Source organism: Hemicordylus capensis, chromosome 4, assembly GCF_027244095.1.
Source record: "Hemicordylus capensis ecotype Gifberg chromosome 4, rHemCap1.1.pri, whole genome shotgun sequence".
Taxonomy (NCBI): Eukaryota; Metazoa; Chordata; class Lepidosauria; order Squamata; family Cordylidae; genus Hemicordylus; species Hemicordylus capensis.
In genome coordinates, this window is record NC_069660.1 from 186,655,101 (window position 1) to 186,677,305 (window position 22,205).

Below are 22,205 nucleotides of genomic sequence, written 5' to 3' on the forward strand. Positions count from 1 at the left end.
GTTGCATTTGGGAAAGATTGTTTCTTGATGTTGTTTTGGAATTACTGATATGATTATTGAGTGTTAAAAATCTGTTGAGAAGAATCACAGTTAAATATGATTATATTCAGAATTTCTTATAAATAAATAAATAAATAAATAAATAAATAAATAAATAAACCTTCTCCCAAGCACATTCTGGTATAAAAAGTTATGCATTTAGCTAATTTAAGTGACAAGACTGTTCATGCAAAATTTGGTAACTGTAGGTCATCAGGAAGCATGATATTCAGAATATCGAAAAATTTAAAAAATGAAACTTTCACTGAGCATACTTGGATGTAAAAATAATGCATTTAGCTAATTTTAGTGGCAGGATTGTGTATGAAAATTTGGTAGCTGTGGTCATCAGGAAGTATGACTTTCTTTCACACAAATTTATATATGTTTATACGCTCCTGAGTGTCTCCTCAAAATCAATGGAAATATTATCCTAATGTGTGTTTAAATGGGCTCCCTGTATCGAATTTCTCTGAAATTTGGCGGGTATGATGCCAAATAGTCTGCAGTTGCCACCAGCTCATATGGTCGCTACTCGTGGATGGGCCTTCTCCATTGCCATCCCAAGGCTTTGGAACATACTTCCTGTTGAAATAAGAGCCTCCCCATCTCTTACAACTTTTTAAAGGGCAGTCAAGATGCATTTGTTCACCCAGGCTTTTAATTAGATACTGTTTTAATTGTGTTTTAATAGTTTTAACTTTTTAATTTTAATTGTTGAAATGTTTTAATCTTGTATTGGCTGTTTTTATTGTTTTGTAAGCCGCCCAGAGAACTTGCATTTTGAGTGGTATAGAAATGTATTAAATAAATAAATAAATAAATAAATAGGAAGTGCAATGCTTGAATTTTCTTCATAAAAGCTCGTTAGAAGACACTGAAATCAGTGTCATCGGGTAGGTCCCCACTGAACTCAGTAAATGAATGGATATTCTATTCAAATCCAAAACAAATGGATTTACAAAACTGTGTGAGTGCTGCTACTCTACCACCCCCCACCCATCTTTTGGAATGTGGACCTTGCCAGAAGTCACTATCCACAGTGTTCATCACTGCTGGTGATAATGTTGGGTCTGCTGCATGGACTATTACTGGAGCTGGCGTTTTGAAGCTTGTGCGCAAAAAGAAGGAGCCTCAAAGTGCAACAGACAGAAGTTATTGCTCTGTCAGCTATATGAGAGACCATTCAGAGACAAGTTCTGGGTGGCATATAAATTTGCTACATACATACATGAGTAGAAAAACTTTGCTTTCTGCACCTCTGTTCTAGTCTTTTGATAACTACATATTTAGAGTAAAAGTCATATTCATGCTATATTCAGAAACTAAAATGATGAATATATTTTGTAGCTCATGACAAAATGTTCAATAATGTGTCAAACTTCAGACACTGAAATTCAAAATTCCTGCTTAAAAAAAATCCCCAAAGCAAACTATTTAATATCACTTGAGATTTTCTCTTCTATAAGATTTATTTAACTAAGAAATAAAATATTCATTATGGATCTTTAAAGGATGGTTCTAGTTAGCAACAAATAGCTTGTTCATCATCAACTATAAGTATCAACTCTAAGGTTCATCATCAGTTTTCTTGCTATTTTTGATCAGCTGAGGAGAGATCAGTACTGCTCTTCAACAAACTGGATGAACAATTTATTTGAATTCTGATTTAGATCCATATAAATGTATGATGCCAGGAATGAGCTTCCTAGTATATAGGCATTTCCTTAAATCTGTGGTTTCAAATTTTCTAACTACAGCAAACTCTTGTGAGATTGGAAAACAAATCAAAGAACCCTTGGCCATCTGCTACAAAAATCCAACGCATAACAGTGGATCCTGGAATATCTTCTAGAATGCAGATTTCATGTAGTACATCTAGGATACAGAATAGAAGCCAGGTCTGTTTGGCTTCACAGTTGCCCTGCACAAACTGAAAGTATTGTGTATTGCAGGAGAAGATCAGTTTTAGTTGGCAGGCAGGATATTTTTTCAGGATTTTCTATCACTACTGATCTTTTTACTGAAGAATATTAACAGTCCAAGGAACCCCAAGGAACATAGTTTAAAATACATTAAGGATGGACTGAAAGTTCCCCCAAAAGAACTTTCAACTGCATTTGGGGCAGGGTCGGTCCTAAGGTTTTTCTGAACAAGTAGAAGGTTGCCGGTTTGAATCCGCGCTGGTACTACAGTATATTCAGCAGCAGCGATATAGGAAGATGCTGAAAGGCATCATCTCATACTGTGCAGGAGGAAGCAATGGTAACCCCCTCCTGTATTCTACCAAAAGAAAACCAAAGGGCTCTGTGGGTGCCAGGAGTCGAAATCGACTTGATGGAACACATTACCATTACCTTAGGTGAAGTTTGACCAGCACCCCATTCAGTTAAAATTATATGCTATAACTTAAGAGTATAGTTTAACTGAATGCAAGGGCAAAATCATACTTAGCAGCTAGTGTTGGCTGGAGAAGGGGGGACCCAGAGGAAAGCAATCCCATCCACTACTGCCCCAGCCACAATTCACTGCAGGGGTGGGGCAGAGGGCAGTGTCTGTCCAAACCCCTAAGAATTGGTGTCCTAGGCAACTACCTAAATCCACCTAGCTCCAGACAGCTGCATTCCCACTCCCCAACCCCAGAATGTACCCAGGAGGATGCTGTGTCATCATATAGCATCCTCCTGAGGGGCATTCCAGGGGAAAAATGGTAGCCAGTTGTCAGGAGGAGAACTGGAACCATTTGGTAAGTTACACACTAAAAATTGCTGAAATCCCTCCATTTCTCCAACCACAATGGGGCAGCAAAATATGGAGGGCCACTTTTGGTTGGCCCTGGTTTCAGTATCAGTGCCCTAAACCACTCTGGTAAGTTTCCTGATAAATGACTTTGAACTTTGCAGTACCTTTCTGACTATACCGTGTCATTCCCCTTCTCTCTCCATATCACCTTGCTATCCACCTTGAAGGCTAGCAATACAGTGAGCTATGGTGATTTCTGCATCAAGTTCTGAACTGAATCCCTAACATCCCATGTTCAAACTCAGCAATGCAGTATTGGACAAATAAGTCTCTCAGCCTCATTTCCGCATCTGTTAACACTGCAATAATAGAAGTCTACCTCACAAGGTTAGATCAGAAACACCTTAGCAAAGCCTGTACTTTTTTCAGGGCCATGGGAGTGACTTCCATGTAGTTGCTAAGATTTTGAGATACATATTTATATCTTTCCTCCCATTTGGTATAAAAGCAAACAAATATTCAGTATTTCATGATTCTCCATGTTCATGTTCTCCTTCAGAATTTAGATGCATTTTTCAGACAGGGTTCAAAGACTGTAGGTAGGACTTCTGTTACATCTCTAATGTTACATAAATACACACACACACACACACACACACAAACACTCCTGCCTCTTCACATAATTTCAATTCTATTTATCCCACTGATATATGCATGATCAATTTTACAAATGCATAATCTGCAACTTCCAGTTTGCGTCAATATTTTGAAAGTAGTAAGCTAGACAGAGAATATAGATGAATTCTATATTTCTTATTATTTCTTATTATTATGAATTCCCAGTGCTCTCTTATTCCCTTGAGGCCACCCTTCCCCCTCCCACCCCCGTTTAATATTCAAATACTAGGAAGGCAGCTAGGAACATCACATTAAAAACAGCAGTAGTAGCATTCATTATAAATCATTCCACTAATGGTCGGAGCACTTTAGGATTAAAAGTTTAATTATATTTGAATGGAAACATGGAAGGAAACTAATGAGAAGCATCCTATTTAGATGCTGACTGCAGTCAGTCTTGGCAAACATTACTAATGGCAAATGATATAGGCATCATCCAGATGTTTGTGACAGAACCTGCAAAAGAAAATACATAAAGCAAAAAATACATCACAAGAAAAACAAGTCTAAGATATGATGGATTACCATTTCAAGTACTAAATGAGAGGTCACGAAAAGAAATATATAGACATAATTAAAAAATAGTGGAAATTTTTAAAAAAGAATACAAAACTGAACTCCCCCCTTTTTTATACTTGTAAAATACAAAACAATGATAAAGCAAATTATGAAGCAAACCATAATTACTACAATTGATAACAGTTTCAATAAGGCCCACAAACTGTCAGTACAACAGCTAACATCCCAGATAACCGTGCACATGCAGCAAAGGAAATGTGCACGCAGGTGCTGAATTCCAGACTAAAGCAGCATGGGTGCTTGCACTGGGGGATGAGATTTTTGCTGAGATCCCCTTCCCACTGAAGCACTCTGTGCCATCCCAAAATCTGTCCTTGAGGGTCACACAGCCCTCATGCCTCCTTTGCTAATATACATTTTGATAGTCAGGATGTCAGCCTGTATCATTCCAGACATTCGAAATAAATCCACTTCCATAGAAACAAACTACCTATCTGTCTTTCTTTCTTTAATGCTGGGGTTCAGAACAGGGGGTATTAGTACTCCTAGCAGTACTTGAAAGAATCCCAGAGGGTAGATAGATAGATAAACTTTATTATGATCGTAGATCAGACTGTACAACAATAGACATTACATAAGACTAGAGCATATAATACAATGTAGCAAAACCTAGCCACATTGGAAGTGATCTCTTTACAAAAGTTAGATAACAAAAACCCTAAATAAAATTCATCAGCGTGACCTGGAAACTTCCCCAAAAGAGGAGAAATTAGTTTTAAACGAGCATCACTATAAAACTTACAATATAAAATAACATGAGGGGTAGTTTCTATAGCACCTATTCCACAGGGGAAAAATTCTTAAATTAAATGGAATCCCTTTATATCTACCATCCCTAACTGCCGTCAGAAGGGTGTTTAGGCGGGCAAGAGTAAATGGATGCCTAAATTTAGGGATAAGAATATTATCTAAATATGGTGCTGGTTTGAAATTAAAAAGTTATTTCCCCAGATAAATACCACTCCTTAGACAGGCTGTATCCACTTGTAATTCTGTATCAGCAATACGCTGCTTAATAACCTGCCAGGCCTGATCATGTCCTAATCTAAGAATTTCCTCATGGGAGAACCCAAATTGAAGAAGTTTATTTTTTAACCAAGGTCTTCCACTTATAATTAAAGTCATCAATCATTACCAAGGAAGCCAGGCCTACATTGGCAAAAACCAGTTTTAACCAAAAATTTATAATACAGGTCCAGTAACCCGATTCAACCCTAGCGAGACCAACTTCCCGTCTGGTAAGAGAGTTGGGAAGGCACCGGGGAACTTGAAGAATAGCTCTAATAAATTTAGACTGTACAGCTTCCAGCAGGCCAAAATTAGTAGGAGGCCTCAATTGGGCACCATAAAAAAAAAAGGATAGACTTTAGCAACAAATAACTTAATCGCCGCTGGGATAAATGAGGCCCCTCTTGTAAAATGTAATGATTTGATTTTATTTGTAGAAATTTGAGCATTTTGTATGGACAAATTTAAGTGGCATTATGTGAGCCAGAAGACTGGAAAACAACTCCAAGATATTTACACGAGTTGAGCTGCTCGATTTTGTGCTCCTGCATAACCCAATTGTGATATCTTGGATGTTTGGCGAACACTAAGATTTTTGTTTTGTGATAATTGACCTCAATGGATTCCTCCCTACAGAAATCAGATAATATACCAAAGGCACGTTTTATACCCCTCCTGCCTCCCCATGCTGCTCATATGCAAACTTGCAATTAATAGGACAAGTTTACTTCAAAAAGTTTATTTTAGTGGGAATACTCATGAGTAACTTAGTCTGGATGTAAGCCTGTGATGGGAGTAGCCTCTCTCATAAATGTAACATTTGAATTTATGTATGCATACATACATAAAAACTCTATGGTGAGCTAAAGGTTTGAAATAGCACTGCACTTCTTTAGAAAGTTTAGAAATCCCTACTTTAATGTCTCACAGGTAGTCAATTTGATCATGTCTCAGATTCTAAACACCACCAAGTGCAATGTAGAACATGCATTTTTGCTTGGGTTTTTTTGTTTTTGCATGTTTGGGCAATTGATATTTTTGTTGCCTGCCTGGATCCTTTTGAAAAATGGTTATAGATTTGTTTTTCAACAATTTATTTACCATCTTTCCATCTGATACGTGAGGCAGTGTACAACAATACAACCCTCCCCCCGCCCAAAAAAGAAGCTTAACAATAATTTTTAGCTAAAGGATGAACAATTTCACATTTGAGATTTTTAAGATGGGAAAATGTTGTCCAGACAATTGTTCTCTAGAAGCTTCAGACTGATAGCTGTATTTTGCTCTCATAAATATTTGCAACAGAGAAACCAAATTTATCAGCCCAAGGCCTGGTCAACACTCTCTACAAAGAGAATTAAATAGAAAGCAAAGCAAAGAGAAAAGCTTTGGAAATGGAGACAGCACAAGGATTCCAGATGATTGAAAAGTTGCAAGGTCCTAAGTATGAGCTCTGGTCTTTCAAGATGGAGATGCTCCTCAAAAGTCATGGACTTGGAAGTGTTCTGCACACCCAGCATCCTGCAGATGCAGGAATGGAGCAGAAAGAATGGGACAAAGCAGATGAAAAGGCATCAGGAATGATTTGCTTGGTGGTGAGTAACCCAATCTTAGTGCATCTAAGAGACAAAGAAAATACAAACAATATATGGGAAATTGTGAAGGGATTATATAAAAAGAAGTCTGTGGTTTCCAAAGTGCATCTAGTAAGAAAACTGAGCAATAAAAGACTTGGAGAAAGAGAAACTCTGTCCAAGCACATAAATGAAATGTCAGAATATCCAGGCAACTGCAAACTCAAGAAGTAATCATGACAGATGCAGTTTTGATAGGATCACTGTTGATTAGTTTGCCACATTACTCTGATAGTGTGACTAGTGCCTTGGAAATCAAGGAGGATACAGACTTACAATTTGTAAGTAACTGTAGAGACTTTGTTTTGCACAACAGGGATGATAGGCAACCAAAAGAAAGTGAAGAAAATGCATCTAGAACCTTGTAAAGAAATAAGAAATGCTTTATTTCTGGAAGCCCCAAACACTTGCAGAATAAATGTCTCAAGAATAAAGAGTTTGTAGGAAAAAGGCAAGCAAAACAAAGTTGCAAAGAGAGTGAGTCATCTGGGAATATAGAGTACAGAACTTACAAGTGATCAGGGACTACAGCTAATAAGCAAGAGATATACCTTGCAAGGACAGATAAAGTTTTGGAAGCAAAGTCTGAGAAATGAAGCTGTGGCATGTGCATTGACTCAGGTGCTATGAGCAACCTGGTTAGAGACAGGGAGAGATTTATAAACCTAGATACAAGTTATAAAATTCCCTATATCTTTGGCAGATGGAAGACTGATGTATGCAGAAGGGAAAGGATTTTCACAGTTGCTCTGCAAACTGCAGAAAGGAAAAACCACTGGATTAACGATTGAAGAAGCTTTGTATGTGCCTACTCTAGAAACAAGTCTGATGTCTGTATGCTACAGAAAGGGGCTGCCAAGTAAAATTTAAAGGAAGGCACTGTTTCATTCCTCATAAACAGGAATAGATTATGAAAGATGATGGATTGTTTGAAGTAGAATTTGTGACTGAAAAGACCAAAACTATGAAGGGATGCACACACAAAGGATGTCTGAATTTGTGGCACAGAAGGTTAGGCCATAGAGATGCCAAAACGATATGTCAGGCTGAAAAGCTGGATTTGGTGAAGGCTCTAAAAATAGCCCCATGCTGCACTGAATCAAAGTGTACATGCCGTATAAGAGCAAAGGCAACACGGCCTGCTTTTCTTGCATGCAAAGAAAGAGAAACACAGCATCCTTTGGATCTGATTCATAGTGATGTTCGTGGACCTATGCAAGTTGATACATCAGGAGGGAATAAATATGTTCTTACTATCATTGATGACTATTCTAGATACACATATACATACCTAAAAGGAACAAGTACTAGAAAGACTAAAAGAATACGTTGAAAGAGTCAGCAACAAGTTTGGGAGAAAGCCAGATCCTCCGCACTGACAATGGTGGCAAGTACACTGAGAATGATGTCATACGATTCCTAAAAGAAGAGGGCACTGAACATCAAAAGACTGTTCCTGATTGATTGATTGATTGATTGATTAAGTGCCGTCAAGTTGGTGTCAACTCTTAGCGACTACACAGATATATTCTCTCCAGGATGATCTGTCTTCAACTTGGCCTTTAAGGTCTCTTAGTGGAGCATTCATTGCTGTCATAATTGAATCCATCCACCTTGTTGCTGGTCATCCTCTTCTCTTTCCTTCAACTTTTCCCAGCATTATGGGCCTCTCAAGGGAGCTGGGTTTTTGCATAATGTGTCTGAAGTATGATGGTTTGAGCCTGATCATTTGCTCCTCGAGTGAAAATTCTGGATTGATTTGTTCTATGATCCATTTGTTTGTTTTCCTGGCTGTCCCTGGTATCCTCAAAAGTCTTCTCCAGCACCAAAATTCAAAAGCATCAATACTTTTTCTACTGTAACTCCTTTTTCTAATACTGTTCCTTATACTCCAGAGCAAATAGAGTGGTGGAAAGAAAGAACCATTCTCTTATGGAAATGATCAGATGCATGCTTGTAGATGCTGGTTTGGCTACTACATTCTGGGGAGAGGCAGTGATGACTGCTACTTACCTGAAAAGCAGATTGCCAATAAAGGCCACAGGAACAACGCCACATGAGTTATGGCATGGCAACAAGTCCACTTTGAGTCATATAAGAAGGTTTGGGTCTAAAGCATACACCTATGTACCCAAAGCCAAAAGAACCAAACTCAGCTGTAGATCTGAGGAAGGAATACTTGTTGGCTAATGGATATAAGGTTTTTTATGTTGCCACAGAAACAATTAAAATATGCAATATAGCATACTTCAGTGAAAATGAAATACCAACCACTAGTGAAGTGCCAAACATAGAGCCCAATTTTCAGCTGGAGAAGAAATCAAGGCAATATGACTAAAAGGAAGGATCCATTGTATGTTTTACACCTGGCGGTGATTCAGCAGAAGAGGATGTTAATGCCAAACAAAGGTTGTGGTATTCAACACAACAAAATAAAGGAGTTCTGCCTAAGAAACTTTCCTACATTGCAGTGGGAGAAAGGTTTCAAGAACCAAGCATGTGGAAAGAAATTGATAACTTACCTGCAACCGAAGCACAAAACTGAAAGGAGATGCAAAAGAAGAAATGGAATTATTGCACAAAAATAGCACATGGACACTCAGAGCTACTTGAGGGAAGAAAGACTGTGGGGTGTAAGTGGGTTTTTAAAATTAAGCAAAATGCAGAAGGAGATGTCCAGCATTACAAAGTGAGACTGGTGGCAAAAGGATTCTTTTAAATATATGGGGAAGACTATGGCAAGACATTTGCTCCCGTTATAAAAACACGCCTCAGTAAGGACACTCCTAAGCATTGCAGCAGCAAAGAAAAGTCAAGTGGATCACATAGATATGAAAACTGCATTTCTTCATGGAGACATCAAAGAGATATTTATATAGTATAGCCTCCAGGATAATTAGAACTTGGTAAAGAAAAACTTGTATGTAAGTTGCAAAAAAGTATTTATGGACTAAAGCAGGCTTAAGAGCTTGAAATGTCAAATTAAACCAGTTGCTAGACAATGAGGGATTTACCCAAGGAAAGGCTGGCCCTTGCCTGTACTCGAGGCTCAAAGACAACAGATGGACCGATATACTTACTTTTGTTGATGATCTGATGATTTGTTATGAAAACAGAGGACAGGCTTGAAATAATAAAGCATCTGAATAGTGAGAGAGAAGTAAAAGAATTTGGGCCTATTTCACACTGTCTTGGGTAAACTTCATGAGAATACAAGTCTTCGAGTAAGATTTAGCCATGAGGCCATCTGTCAAATGTAATTTCTGCACAGAAAGGTGTGAAACAAGGTTGCCTTCTGGCTCCCTTTTTATTTAATATTTATATTGATTCACTTATTAAATGCCTTCAGCTCACAGACACTCATGCACCTAATTTAGCAGGGGGGAAACTACCAATTCTTATGTATGCAGATGATGTGGCAATTTTATCACAGACTAAGATCAGACTTAAATGAGCTCTAAGAACCTTTGCCCACCATTGCCATGAAGAGCGCTTGATTATCAGTTATGCCAAAACTAAAATAATGTGTTTTAACAACAGATTTAAAAGCTCAGTTTGGCAGGTTGATGGTCATAAAATCGATCAGATGAAATGTTTTAAGTATCTGGGCGTAGTTTTCCAATACAATGGGAAATTGACTGCCCATATTCAATCAGCAGCTAATTCCGCTCAAAGGAGCTCTGCTGCTATACTTAGATTCTTTAGAACTAAAGATGGTGGTTTTACCCCAGGGGCCATCAGATTGTTAATAGTTAAATCCCTGTCACAACTCACTTATGGAGCCCAATTGGGCCCTTATAATAATTGTACCATTTTAGAAAGAATTCAATCGGGTTTTCTCAGAGCCCTGTTTAATACTCCCAAATATACTGCTAATGCAGTGCTGCGGCAAGAGGCAGGGCTTCCAAAGGTGGAAACCAGGGCCTGGAGGATGATCATTAACTATTGGTTGAAGATTCACTTGCAGTCGGCATGCCTAATACCTTATTTCCTTTCTATTTTCCCCCAGCCTACCTGGTCTGAGGGGGTAATTAATAAATTGTTTCCAACAGGTTTAGATCCTGAACACCTGCTGGAGCTGGGTCTTCGGAGAGCAAAGGCTCTGGTATGCCAACACCTTCTCAACACTGAACTACAGAATAAGATAGGTCTCCTTCCAAACCTATATAGACCTGCTAACTGGGCAAAGAGGCACCTTTTACCATGGTGATTCTCTTTATTTAGCAGGGGGAGAGTAACTGGCCCTATCTACCTCCAGCACAGTACCTCCAGTGACTGTTGCTGGTGTCTATCTTGTGTTTTTTTTTTAAAGAATGTGAGCCCTTTCGGGACAGGAAGCCATCTATTCATGTATTATCTTTCTGTGTAAACCGCCCTGAGCCATTTTTGGAAGGGCGGTATAGAAATTGAATTAATAATAATAATAATAATAATAATAATAATAATAATAATATAGGCCCTTAAAATCATGGACAGGATTTTCTACTGCCCCATATTTATCCACTAACACCTTTTCTAAGTTTCATTGGGTCTTCTCTAGAGCTCACTTTAATGCCTTGCCATCTGTTTTACTTTATGGCAGATTCCATCAGTGGCTGATAGAGGAGCGATTATGCCCCTGTAATGCTAATGAGATCGAGATGGTTGCTCATGTTTTACTTTATTGTGAATTCTATAAAGGTGTTAGGAAGTGTTTAATTGCACCTTTGCTGTCTCTGTGCTCTGGTGTCTTGGTTGTTCTTGTATTTCTAATGATTTGTTAGTGAACTTCTTACTTGAAGATAAAGACTCTAGTATCTCATACATTGCTAGTAGAATTCTGAGTTCCCTGGTGCGTGGTGGGATCTGTGGGATTGTTTGAATGTATCTCGCAATTTGTGCTGTTTTATTTATTTGTTTGTTTTTCTGGTCAACTGACCGAATAAAGATTGACTGACTGACTGACTGACACTGTCTTGGGATACACATAGGGAGAGAAGAGGATGGAAACTATTTGCTTAACCAAAAACAGAAAATAAATGATTTATTAGAGTATTTATTTCAGCTGTAGCTCAGCTGTAACTTACAGAGGCCAAAGACTTACAGAGGGACTTATAGAGACCAAAGAAACAACTACACCTATGGAAACAGGTTACCTAAAACAGAAGGAGGAGAGTGAACTGCCAGACAAAAGTGAGTACAGGTCAGCTATTGGAAAACCTTTATATGTAGCTATGATAACAAGACCAGATATAGCTGCATCTGTGGGAATCTTGAGTAGGAAAGTAATAAGCACACCCAGCAATGATGACTGGTCTGCAGTAAAGAGACTAAGCAGCTATCTAAAAGGGACAATCCATCTAAAATTAAAGTTGCCTGCAAGAAGCAGAAACAAATTAGTAGGTTTTATGGATGCAAACTGGGCTGAGGATCAAACAGATCAGAAGTCAACCAGTTATATATTCTTTTATGGTGGTGGAGCAGTCAGTTGGCATAGCTGCAAGCAATCAATAGTTGCTCTCTCATCTACTGAGGCAGAATATGTATCTGCCACTCAAGCATGTCAACAGGTTGCATGGCTGCACAAGCTAATGTTGAATTTCAAGATAGGAACATAGGAAACTGCCATATACTGAGTCAGACCATTGGTCTATCTAGCTCAGTATTGCCTTCACAGACTGGCAGAGGCTTCTCCAAGGTTTCAGGCAGGAATCTCTCTCAGTCCTATCTTGGAGAAGCCAGGGAGGGAACTTGAAACCTTCTGCTCTTCCCAGAGCGGCTCCATCCCCTGAGGGGAATATCTTGCAGTGCTCACACATCAAGTCTCCCTTTCATATGCAACCAGGGCAGACCCTGCTTAGCTAAGGGGACAAATCATGCTTGCTACCACAAGGCCAGCTCTCCTCCCAAAACCCACTGAGATGTTTGAGGATAATCAAAGCGGCATCCAGATCTCACATATGGAGAAAATTGAATTTAGAACAAAACACACTGAAACAAAATATCATTATGTGTGGGATGCACAAGAAAAGGGACTTGTAAAATTGATGTATTGTCCAAGTGAACAAATGATAGCAGCTGTGCTAGCTAAGGGATCATTCCAAAACCTCAAGGGAGAAGTTAGGATCTACAGACAGCAGCACGAGCCAATGAGAAGGCGTATTGGAGCTAGGACCCTGGCAGCATCCGCTCTCAGCTGCAATGTGTCCTAGTGACCACAAGAGTTACAGCTGAGCTACAGCTGAAATATGCTACAGGCTCTTTCACATGTGTTTGTAAGCTTTTCTTTAAACAAATCCCTGTAGTTCTTGAATAACTGTCTCAAGACCTCTTGCTTTGCTGCTTCCTCACCAAACTGGTTTTTCTTTGCTATTTGGGGACTGAACTACCATTCCTCCCCTACACAAACAACACAGGGGGCAAACTTGAGGTGAGTTTGCCTGAAATTTGAAGTTATGTCCAAAGGCAGCCAGTGTCTTTCAAACAAACTTTATATTTTTTATTTAAGATAAACATGTTCACAGAGCTCTCTCAGTTTGTGTCTACTCTCCTCTACAGGTAGGCAGGAAGTCGGCATTGTCCTTCATTTTTTCCTGGTTCCTTCCATTCCCTATACTTTCACTAGTCTGGCTTCACTAGATCTTTTAATATTGTTACATTCAGTATCCAGTTGTGATACCACTGAAGTTAATACACCTCTCCAGGTTTAAGGAATTTTGCTATTACTGTTTGGATTTGGAAATATCTCTTTTGACAATTTATTTTGGAATTCTAAATATCTCTTTTGACATTTTATTTGGGAATGCTAAATTTCTTCTTTGTCTCGAAGATTGTTTAATTTTATTTTAATAATGTGCACCCCACCTTTCAAGACTTGACAGTTCATGCAAGTAATAACGTAAATTATTAAATTATTAAACCTAATAAATTGAATTAAATTAGGTTAATTTATTAAACTAATAAATGCAAACACACCACCATTTGGCATGAAATTGAAGGTTTATTTTATCTATTTCCCCCTAATTTTCTCAGAAGCCTGTTTGACAGAAGCAAGTCCATGGCATGGGGTATAAACTAAAATGAAATGTCAAACGTAATTGCAAACCCTTCTGTAGCTGAGTGTTTTCTGAAATTTTTATTACTTGTGGCTAAAACTATTGTATCAATAAGTGAGCAGCTGTCTGAGATCTGTCTGGGATTCAGTGTCTCTAGTTCGTTATAAATATTCCAGGCAGTCTCTCGAAAATGTCAACTTACTTATCATACATATGGCTCCTTCAAAAGATCTAGGAAGGGAGACAAGCAATATGCTTCCAGTTTCCTGATCTCATTAACAAACTTTTCAAGTTGCCCCATGACACTGCCTAAAGCAATGTAGGCATTAATTAATATCTATGTACACTGCCTTGGTTCATTCAAGCTCTGTTTACGACAGATCAAGTGTTGGTTTCTCATTTCTTCTTCTTCCTTGCTGGGGTACTGACCAATATACAAGTGAAGTGGAGACTGGATGAGGGGTATTCTAGGAAGATGGCATTGCAGATCAGTATGCCATCATGAACACAGCCCCTCCAAAATAGTCAGGGCCTGCTCAGGCTGGTTGAGGAGGAGCAAATTAAAATAGATATCTATAAATATATCCAGCAACCACTGATTCAGGCACCTTCCTAGATTTCTTAAACTCCACCTCCAAATATCTACTACTTAAGATAATCTGTAGTAGGGATGTACATGGAACCGGCTGGCCCAGTTCGGTTCAAGTCCAAACTGGACTCGAACCTGACCGAGCCACTTCAGCCCGGCACCCCCCCCCCGCCCCATGGTTTGGTTTGGTTTGGTCGGGGGGGGTCGTGAGTTTTTTTAAATTAAATCATTTACTCCCTTCAGAGGAGTTCCTTGAGGCAGTGGGGGGTCCGTGGAGGTTCCCCCTCCCCCTGCCAGCCTCCCTTATTGCTGCCAGCAGCCCATTTGGGCCTTCAAACTGAGGCACGGCAGCCATTTTGGATGCCACCGTGCTAGTGCAGTTGGCCTCTGTGAGGCCTGAGTGACTCCCTCATCGAGAGAGCTTGCCAAGTGGGCTGTTTTCAAAGAATCAATTTGGTGATTCTGCTATTGGATTCGAACTCAAATTGAATTGCAGAATCTGATTCATGAACACCTCTAATAGTCCGGCCTTGATTAATATAAAGCCACTACCAAGTCCTGACAGTTAGATGGCATTTCCTTGATAAGGCCCTGGGACATGCAGGGTCTACATCTGTAAGCCACTGTGCTCATAACTTCTGGCAAGACTAATATTAGCTGGTGCTGCTTCCAGCTTCTGTTTGCCAATTAGGCTTCCATCCTTCATGCATTTCCTCCCAAACTGCTTCTTCCAGTCAACTGGCAATGAACCATTAGTAAACACCCCCCCCCCAAAAAAAACCCCACAATTGTCCCAGGGGTGCAGATCCCCCTCTAGACATTTAAGGAGTACCCTACTCATTTTACTGAATTCCCACCTCCATCAAACTTAATAACCCATATCTCCTCCCCTCAATGTGTCTTTTCTCCCACCCCCCAAAAAGTACCTGTGGTGTTGCTCCTCAAGCTTTTCTTCTGTCTGCACTAGGGATGTGCGCAAATTGGTTCAGTGCTCCTTTTAGGGAGAGCCAAACCATTTTGGAAGTCTGGAATTTGAGCCAGTTTGGAGTCAGGGATTCCTTTAAGGGGTAGGGAGGATGCCCTTACCTCCCCTGCTGATTTCCCCCCACTAGAGCTCTCCCGAAAACCGCTAGTGCAGAGCTGCAGCGTTCCTCCTTGCAGCCCTGGTCAGTGTTGTACTGGAGGTGGCCAATGTGCATGCACATGTGTGCCATGTGCACTCATGTCGGCCACTGGAGAGGTTTTTCCAGATTCAGAAGCTGGAGAGGTTGTTCCAGATTCAGCTCCAGATGGCATCAACCTTTTACACCAGTAACCCTAATGACCACTAGGGGCATTGGGAGTAGAGATAGTTAGGGTCCCTTCTCTTTCCTGTTTATATCTGCCTCTATGACTCCTCTATTGATAGAATGTACTCAGGAACTTCCTGGGAGTGATTTCCTTCTTCTCCCCAGAATGCTTCTTCCTCTTTCTGTGAGCAGCACTATGCTTCTATAGGTTTCTCTCTGACCAACATGTAGCCAGCTGTTAGATATAGGTCTTTTCTATCATCATGCACTCTGAATAAAGTAGATTCGTTTAACCTTACATGAATCTCCATGCTTGTCATCTACAAGTTGTTGCCCCTGAGACCCTGTTAATATCTGCTGTAATGGGAATGAGTTAGCTCCTGAAATACTCTGCTATATAAGTAATGACCCCCAACAGAGGTAAGGGTACCCTCCCTGCCCCTTAAAGGAAACCCTCCCCCTGCCTCCTGGGAGTGCACAAACTAGTTTGTGCACATCCCTAGTCTGCACTACTGTGAAGTGCTTTTCTAAATGCTTGTTGTTGTTGTTTAGGAAAGAGAGGATTTCCCCATTCTCTTCCTTTCCTCTAATTCACTTTCCTCAATATTTCAGTTCTCTTGAATTCCATTTGAACTAGAAGAACTTTTAAATTGAAGAATGCACAGTTTACCATAGCTTTTAGTTCCTTCAGTTCATTTACAACTTTTCCCCTCCTCAAAATTACTGAAGTTCATTGAGAACACTGCAGGGGGCAGAAACAGTTTTAAATCTTGGTCATGTGTGAGATTGCATCAAGATGCTTTTTGTGAAGTGTTTTAGTTATAGGCCAGCATACTGCTGCAAGTTAGTACAACACACACAAATAATTTTCTTGATATAACCATATATATTAACACCCAGATTGCTTTTTGATGATGTTTTATCCATGCCCCAAAAAGCATGTGCACGTCAGTAAAAGAACATTGAAGTAATCACTCATGCATTCACATAAGGATTGCTTTTGTGCATGTATACATTGTTAACTCAGAGGGAGGAGAGAAACGAGGTAAAAGCTTTGGCAGATTGCACATGCACAGAGCTGTGTACAAAATGCAAACTAAAAATGAAACGGAAGAAAGAATTCCTAATGCATCAGTGCCGCTTTGGAAATGAGACCAGGTAATTTGGAATTCTGACATCTAGGGATAAATTTGGATGAAAAGAATTTCAGAAGCATGTCTCTATTTTTCTTCTCACTGAATCCTTCTAGGAGTTAACTTCCTCCTTCCCCCCCAGTATGAACATTCTTTCTGTGTATGGAGGGGTTACTTTTTATTTTGAAAGGTTTTGGTTTTGCAATGCAGCATTTATAATGATAAGGAACAGGTAGGAAAAATCATTGGGGGGTGGGGAGAGAAACAAAATACAGAGGTTTATGATAGGTGAAAGTCTGGATTCCTGCATATTACTAATGTTTACTGGAATATGTTAAATTATACATGTGAACATTCTTAATCCTATTCAGCTTTTCCATCCCTTTGGAACTCTCAACACTTTGCCTCAAGTAGGTATGCTCATCATCATTTCAATGAACTGATAACCAAGTTCTAACAGCTCAGACCACCACCAGGCTTCTTTGACCAGTCAATGCTTAGTAAGTGTCTGCGGTGTTTTGGTTAATCTGTTCATTGATCCAGGCCAGATTTTGAATGGTGCTTTAGTTACTTTTATTCCAGTCCTGGAGTAGAAGTGGAGCTGACAAACAGACAGCAGTAAGAGAACTGAAGGCAGACTGCTCTCGTCTCTCTGTAAATAATATCTATCTCATTAAACTGTTAATATTCCTGATTCAAATCCACTGTCTTGCCCTTGCATACCACAACTCTCTCCTCTGGATTCTACAGAATCCACATTGTTGAGGCTGTCTGAGCTGCCCTGTGACTTTGGATGAGTGGCACACTGACAAGTCCAGGGTGAAGATTCTGCTCCACATACACTAGCACTGTGATCCCAGTTCTTCCTGTGCAAATGCTGGCTGCCCCCTGTCAATTTCCTTATCTTCTTTCTTCTCTTTCTCATAGCATATCTGCCATCTGATCTCTCTTTCCTAATCTGCTACTTCCATGGAAAGCAGAGCCCTACTATACCTCGAATATCATGCTAGTGCCTACAATTCTTCCACCTTTAAGCTTGCCAGTTTGTCTCAAGCTGTGCTCATTTCTAGCAGATTAAATTGCCAACATAACATCTCTGGGGTGCTACCAACACTCTTATGCCCAACTCTATTATCTCTACATCTTTTGGTGCCAGACCACCCTGGGGTACTCACTGTAAACAGAAACACTCATAATAACTTAGGTATTCCTGTGTCTCCTCTTCTGCTTAGTTGCTGCTGTTTTGTCCACATGCTGTTGTTCATTTCCATGTGAGAGACATTGGTGGTCACTGTGTCCACACCCTGCTGATGCCAATCTCAATAAGAGAAACTGTGGAAACATACTTTGAATATGCCTGCCTTGTGTTTGTGAAAAACATTGTCCCTAAGTGGTGCAGCTGAGAGAGAGAGAGAGAGAGAGAGAGAGAGAGAGAGAGAGAGAGAGAGAGAGAGAGAGAGATGCTGCCTAAGGAGAAAGACTGAGCACATTCATGCTGATGTGTCATGGGAGAAACTGGTCAGTGCTTCTAAAGCTGTTGTCTACCTGAAGGAAAGAGAGAGATTGGTCTTGGTGCCATGTTGGTAAATACTTTAATGACAATGTTTCTTAATTCTCTTTCTTGCTCTCCCATCCTCTCAAATGCAAGCTTCATCTCTCCTCAAACAGGCAGGCAGAAAAGTAAGAAGACATAACTGTCTACCAGTTCTTTTTAGGACATTAGATGCCTTCCCTTTAACTCTTTTTGGATGCTTGTGCTAGAGGCCTTCTGTGCTATGTCCACTTGCTGCATGCCAATCTAATGAATGGGAGTTACTAAAAAGTTGGTAATTATCTTTTGGGGCTGGGAAAACATCAGAGAGCCAGCTTGGATTATTCTCAAAATGGAAAACTAAAACTAAATTAATTAAAAAAAAAAAAACATTGGCTGACATCCTGATTAATGGTGCATGGGTGCTTCTAACAAAACCATGCACTCGCCTTCCCGCATCCAAGCAAGACAGCAGCTATTTTTGCCACTCTCCCCTAGATCCAGAAGTGCTCTTTGACAGTGGAAACACATCAGTAGTAGAGGTACATACCTGCTGTCAAAAGCCATGTGCTTTTGTTTACAAACAAATGTACATGGCCGGAGGATGACGTCATAATGATGTCACAGGGAGCAGGGCATGCAGCTGTCAAAATGCGTTGACGTCACCGGAAATACATCACCGGATATGCGTCAGCAGAAATACATCAGCGGAAATGGTCAGAGGAGACCCCCCACATGGCAAGAAAGGGTCAGAAGTAGGGGTACACCCTCACCCTGGAATTTTGGCCCCCACCCTTCCACTCCTACCCCCAGAATATGTCCAGACATGTCCCCAAGGTGGACATGTGACCCCTCTACGAACATGTCTAACCAACCTGGACCAATGGGAAGAGGTTTCAGACCCTGGAAAGGTCCAAGTGTGCAGGCGTGATAATGGTCGGGCAGCCATTTTGTGTAACTTTATTGGCTGAAATGGGGTCAAGTGATCCCTCTACGAACATGCTTGGCCATCCTGATTCTTTAGGAATAGCCTGTGTCTCTCTGAGCCATTTTGTTTTTTGCAGACTCACTGTTTGAGCTCCCCATGGGCTCCCCAGAGAGATCCTTGGGCCAGGGGCGTAGCAAGGTTGGAGTGGGCCCAGAGACGAGATTTTAAAATGCCCCCCCCCACTCAAAGTCCAGGGCCTCCGCACACCCCAGGCCCCCAAGGATTTAAGTCTGATATTCCAAAATAAGTATGCTGCCTGGAAATATATTTCACTGAATACACACACGCACACGTCACAATATATAGTGATATACATTGAGTACTATACATTTGTTTTAGTTTTAATGCCTAGAACACACTAGAAAGATGAATGATTAAAATGGCCCCCTCGCTGCAGATTAGCAAAGGAGACTTTCAACCATGCAGGGTGAGCCTATGTTTGTTTTCTCAGAATTCTGAACAAATTCAGTCAAGTTTGATTCCAGGAGGTTTTTCACAGGAGGCTTTTAAAGCCCTTTAACACACATCTCCTCTGGAATAGAGGTGCTGCATTCACATGTTGGCCAGATTTACCCTGAAGTCCCTGCAAGTTATTGGGGAGCAGTTCACACACAAGAAAAATAAAATTAAATAAAAGCACAAGACATGCTTCACAGTTCTCACTCAGACCTTCTGGGTTGCAAAACAACTTGAACATAAGTGCATTTATAAATGAATGAATGAATGAATATAATATTGTTTGTTCCAGAAGTTTTTGTAATTTTCTGCCATGAAACAAGCCACTTATAGGACTTTTTAGATAGTTTTTTTTAAGCCAGCAAATTTTCCAAGCTGTTTAAAAATAAATATTCAGAGACTTCTCAGTCCCTCCCCCCCCCATATCAAAGCCCTATGGCAAGCAGATGCCTATATATCGGGGGGGGGGAGGAAACCACAAAAAGGAGTTCACACTCTACCTGGCAAATGCTGGGTTCGGCAGGGCAGCAGGGGGTGTTCTGCTGCAGAGAACAGTGGTGGCCACTCTGGCTGCCTCCTTCTTCCTGGCTGGCTTGGGCCCTACTGGAGTTCAGGCTTCACAGAGGCCTACAGGAGGCCTCCGTGGAAGCCCCGCCCACCCACTGATCAGCTGAGAGGCGGGAGAAAAGGAGCTCTTTGCAGCTTGTCTGCTGCCTCGATTGCCAGCCAGGAGAACAAGCTGGAGAGACGGCGAACAGGGCAAGTGGCTGAGGGGCCTTGGGGCTGGGCAGGGGGCAATGGGGAGTCACGTGAGGTGCCTCTGGGGGGCCCCTCCAGGCAGTGGGGCCCCCAGACAACTGTCTCCCCTTGCCCGATTGTTGTTACGCGCCTGCCTTGGGCTCCCCAGAGAGATCCTTGGAGACTATTGTACAACAAACAGATGTAAAGCCTAGCCTAAGAAAGCGGTATATTAGAACAAGTTCTGATGATGAGAAACTCCCACCTGCCAAGCATCCTGAAGAAGAAGACCAAGAAGTTTATGAAATCTGGCAGGGAATCTTGGAGGCTGCAGCTGCAGAACCTTTTGGAGCCCAGGTAAATAAGGAGTGTTGGTGTTATAGGACTGGGAGTATGAGAGAGTTCCTCAGGGCTGCAACTTAAAACTGTGTTCTTTTATTTTTTCCAGGAGGGTGAGGACCGATGTCTTGACACACACCCTCTAGCAATGTGGAACTATACAGAGCCCGAGAACATGCATATCAGGGTGCGTATGAAGAATTTGGGTCGGAATATCGAAAGAAAGAAAGAAAGAAAGAAAGAAAGAAAGAAAGAAAGAAAGAAAGGTTATAACAGCATACCTTCCCCTCCTGCAGAACCCTCCTGCTGTGAGAATGCATCAACCCAGTCATGTTACTATGCAGAATTTCCTAGGACTACAAGTGAATGATTCAGATTACATACCAGCAAGGAAAAGGAGGTCTGCTATGAAGGGGCTCGTGAGAGTGGGGGTATATGGAGTTTTAAAATACTGTCTGAAGAATTACATGCATGATTCATGCTACGGGTGTATGGTTCAAGCAGGGGGTCAAGACTCACATGAATGTGTCACCTGGACTGAAAGAAATATTTCCAGATTCATTAGAATATTGTCTTCAAGGATGTGTGTGAAAGCAGTGCTCCACATAATCATTATAATTGGTTATAGTATGAAAATGCTAATGCTGACTAGTGAAACAGTTGATCAGATTCTAAATCTCATCACCAGTGTTAAGGATTCTGATGACCCGAAGGTGGTGTTAGAAGCTATCCCACACCAGAAAGATTCCAGAATGCTCTCTTTTGTGAACTGTGTCCTCGAAAAAAGAGAGTACAGACAATTTCTTGTTCCGGAGGTTGCTGTATAAATTCCCTTGCAAAAGTATAAATGTAGTATTTAACACAGCTGCATTCCTGTGGTGTGTTGTTTTTGTCAACACATCCTTAACATGGTCTCTATGCAGAAGAAACACAGCTTCAGACTCCATCTGTTTTTCTATTAAATGCTATTTTATTATGTATCATTTCATAAAAATAAGAACGGGCATGACTCTAAATAAATGTCTGATTTATTTTTGTTGGTGATAGCTTATTTCCATCTTATTTTACAAGGAGGGAGGGTGGGGTTCTTCTGAGGGACCTGATCCAGCAAGATGAGTTCATCAGATGATAAGGCAGCAGAAGCAAAGATGAGTCAGAAGAGATAAGGCAGGGGTTGATCAGACACCACCTCTCACCAGCATGCAGGAGCCAATCAGCATGCATGAGGCAATCAGAGACCATGCATGAGTCAAACTGATAAAATTACTGTGAGGCAGAAAATCCACCTCTTTCATCCTGAAAACTCCAGCAGGAGCAGCAGAAAAAGAACGCCAAGGTATGAATAACACTCCCATTTGTAGTTAAAAAAGAAACAATATGGAAAGTATTAATTTAAAATTGGTCCCTTGTTTATAGTTTAAATGGAGG

General features: G+C 40.6%; 1 protein-coding gene across 2 annotated transcripts in view; it reads left to right on the forward strand.

Moving 5' to 3' along the window:
- LOC128324144 (uncharacterized) overlaps positions 1 to 22,205 on the forward strand; it is a 35,288-nt gene that overhangs the window by 7,782 nt on the left and 5,301 nt on the right. The gene's annotated exons all lie outside the window — the stretch shown is intronic.